Source organism: Schistocerca serialis, chromosome 6, assembly GCF_023864345.2.
Source record: "Schistocerca serialis cubense isolate TAMUIC-IGC-003099 chromosome 6, iqSchSeri2.2, whole genome shotgun sequence".
NCBI classification, from domain to species: domain Eukaryota; kingdom Metazoa; phylum Arthropoda; class Insecta; order Orthoptera; family Acrididae; genus Schistocerca; species Schistocerca serialis.
The window spans coordinates 478,601,667-478,605,745 of record NC_064643.1 but is presented as its reverse complement, the minus strand read 5'-3'; positions in this window follow the sequence as shown (position 1 = coordinate 478,605,745).

The following is a 4,079-nucleotide window of genomic DNA, read 5'->3' as shown; positions in this document are numbered from 1 at the left end:
GTCTTTTCATGCCATTTACTTTTGATGTCTTTCCAAATAGGATCTTTATCTTGTTCATGAGCAATGTCCTTTAAGATGTGGTGATGAAGTTTTCAAAGGCGGCTTTCTGAATGTAAAGAATACTGAAATTTTTCTCGAGGTTGCCTTCTGTGTTACTTTTCTCAAGCCCAGCCGGTGCGCGTGACAGTGCGTCCGCAACAATGTTCTCCTTGCCGGGAATGTAGACTATTGTGAAGTGGAATTCTTGCAGAAACAATGCCCAACGTTTTAACCTGTCATGATTTAATTTTGAAGACATAAGAAATTGTAATGCACGATGATCACTGTATACTTTTACGTGCTTACCAGAAAGAAAGAAACGGAATTTGTTAAATGCCCAAACCATAGCTAAAGCTTCTAATTCAGTAACGGAATAATTTTTTTCAGATTTTGTTAGCACTCGGCTAGCAAAAGCAATGGTTTTTGTAGTGGGACGAAATTGAAGCGTCACCCATCCACCAGTGTCAGCCCAGTTTGCAGGTGAATATAAGTTTAATTTAGTTTTGTTTATGTATTTTTGTAATATTAGTAATGGTTGTGAATTGTCTAAAGTTTTTGTATTTTTTTTTATGTTTCATGTACGGAGAGGGCGGCGCAACGAATGGAGACAGCATCTTCGCTGCCGGGACCAGAGAGAAAATTGCTGGCCACTATACGTTGGGGGTCGACAGCCAAAGAGCAACAGAAGATCCTGAAACCGAGTTGTTGCGTCGTGCTTCTAAAAATCAAATAAATGAGAATTTGTAATGTTTTGTACAACAATGATATCATAGGAAGTTTAATCTTATTGAAGATGTTAGTTTTTGTCTCGTCAAGGCTCAGGTTCACGTCTGTATGTAGGAAGATAATAAACTAGTGGATGCTACTAAAGTTGAAATACGTGTTCCAAGGATTTATTTATGAAGAATTATGTGAATGAATTAATAATATATTTGACTAGATTATTTAATTTTGACAGCGTTCATCGCGACTTTGAATCTCAAAAAGTTTATTCAATGTGGTTCTAATATCGATTAAATCAGATAACGTGTATCAATATAATTTCTGAGGAGAAACAAACGACATCTAAAATTGAAAAAGTTTACGCAAACCAATTGGCCCGAGTGACGTAATTCTGTGCATACGACTCAAATGATGTTTTCCAGTTTCGTTCAAGAACCATTCTGAGACAATTTAAAAAGAGTATAAATAATTTTGAAGTGGGTTGTAACTGACGTAGGTGACGAAGTCTACACATGGTCATATGTCGAAAGAAAATCATTTATAAACAAATCTATACGTCGTTACACTACACCGTGGCGACCTTATAGACAGGACTTGTGTGCAACTAAGGCACACCGGTACGAAACAAAACATCAAGAGTCCTTCGGAAGTCAACGCGAGTTTTCGTGGAGCCTTCACCAACCAGCGGCGACTTCGCGGGTGTGGGCATTTGACGGAGCGCAGCCAAGCAGTACGGTCACGCAGTTATTCCACGAGAAGGCGCATCTGTTGGGCAGCAGCTGAACGCTGCAAACCCTGACAACCCTTTTTCTCCCTAAACTAACAGGCCCAGTACGTCAGCTGCGGGGCGTTCCTCCGGCTGGTATTAGAGGTGTTGCTGAGGGTTTCGCCTGTCAACGGTGGACCGGGCGTGGTTGCAGCCAGTGACGTCTCCGGTGTTCGACTCAGCGTCCTGCCGGTTGCGGAAGCGGGGTCGCAGCATCTCAGCGGCTGCATCGACGGCTGCTACATCTGCATCCCATAGCAGCACACTGATCATCGAGAACTACAAATTACAATATTAGTGTCCGTTGAGTCTGTTTTAAGTTGGAAGTGGAGTGTTGTAAGTAGGGAGTGTGCTTTTATAGGATTGTTGATTACAAGTCTGCGTGTGTAACTAGTTAATATCTAACAATAATGTCGGGAAGTGAAATGTCAGACGAAGAGCAATCTATGTCCGATAGGAGCATGAGATCCCTTTTTAGGGCGATCGCTAAATTGAAACAGTCTAACGAAGAATCTACTGCTAGATTAAAAGAGGAATTAAAACAGTCTAACGAAGCATCTACTACTAGATTAAAAGAGGAACTAAAACAGGAATTAAAACAGTCTAACGAAGAATCTACTGCTAGATTAAAAGAGGAACTAAAACAGGAATTAAAAGAGTCTAACGAGGAATCTACTGCTAGATTAAAAGGGGAGCTAAAAAATCTACAGACAGGTTACAGGAATATCTTAATGAAACCAGTCGAGAATTAAGTGATAAAATAGAGTCTTCTAAAGTTGAAATGCAGGAAAAACTAGTAGGACTTAGTAATAAGATTGCTGATAATTGTAAAAGGTTAGAAGAACATATCCAGGAATCGCGTGAGGAAAAAGCTCGCATGCAAAATGATATTACTGACTTAACCAAGAGACTAGATAATGTCAATGTCTTAGTTGTAAATGAAGTAGAGAAAAATAACGATAAGTTACGAGATGAATTTTCTATGCAAACAGAAACTGTTCGTAGAGAATTATTAGAATCTATTAAAGAGGTTTCTACCAGACCTGTAGAGATTTCTTCAATAGATAATGTAGAATTAGAGATACTAACTCATCGAGTAGAAAAAGATCATACTGAAATAGAAAACATGAAATATTTAACTACCGAAATATGCAATAACCTTGAGACTTCCAAAGATAATAACATTGATGAAGGTACAGAGCGTTCACATCGTGAACACAGTGAAGAATCGATATTAGTTAATCGCATATCCAATACAGAAATGCGAATACAGGAAATTACTCAACCGTTATCGGAATGAGATAATAATGAAAACATTTCAAGTAGTAGAAGTAATAACGTAATCAGAGACAACAGTCGCAACGTGTTTGCTAGCTCGGACGACAACAATATAAATAAAGAAATCACGGCAGGCCAATCCGATGCAACTCCGTCTCTGCAATCTAAACAAAATCGAACTATGTCTATTGCAGAATGTTGGGATGATATAACGACAAATTGAAATGTAGCAAGTCGATTTCCTGTATTCAAACCAGGAGGCGAACTTCACCCTATAATCTTTATAAAAGCTTTTGAAACTTTATTATCTCCTAAATGGAGTAATGAAAAACGGATTCAATTTGTAATAGGACATTTAGAAGCAGAAGCTGCGGAATGGGCAGTACTGCATAGAACTGAGTTTAGGGACTGGGATGATTTTGTTAAGCAGTTTAAACAAAATTATTGGTCAAGAGGAAAACAACAACACTTAACTTTAGAGTTGTTAGACCCTCCTCCATATTCTAAACGGTGGGGAGGTTATAGGAATTATTTCGAATGGCATTTAAACCGTGCTAAATTAATTGAAGAACCAATTATTGAAAGTCACCTAATACGAGTCCTAATTAGTAGGTTACCGTATTATGTAAAGGAAAGAATGATAGAAAGAGAATGGTCACAACCTTGCGAATTATTAGGATATTTAGAACAGTTAGATATACTTAACAGAGAATGGGAAGACGAGAAATTTAGATTTGGTAGAAATGACAATCCTCGAAATAATAATAATTCAGAACCACGAAAATTTAACAACAGCAATCATAGCCGGTTTTGTTATATAAAACGTCAAACTAAAGATAAAGGGAGCCAACAAAATCATGGTAATAACTATAAAATGCGGAAATTACGCAATAACGATAATGAGATAAATCATCCTCAAGTAATTAATGAAGGTCAAGTTGTAGGTGACGTTATCATAGAAAGTTCGGAAAACTAGTACAGTCCTTTAGTACGGGTCAACTAAAGGGAACTGTTAGTAAAGATTATACAAGACCCAATTGCAATTTATCATTAAGCTGCCAAAAGGAAGGTGATTGGCAACAAGATTTACTTCAGGAAGACAATCAGATAAGGGAGAATATAACTTATAAACCCATTATTAAAGGTTATATTAAAGATACTGAAATAAATATTATAATCAATTCGGGTAGCGAAGTAAGTATTTTATCTAAAGAATTATTTCAGCTTAAAAGAAAATATTGGAATTTCCCAACCTTACCTGTAACTGGGGTGA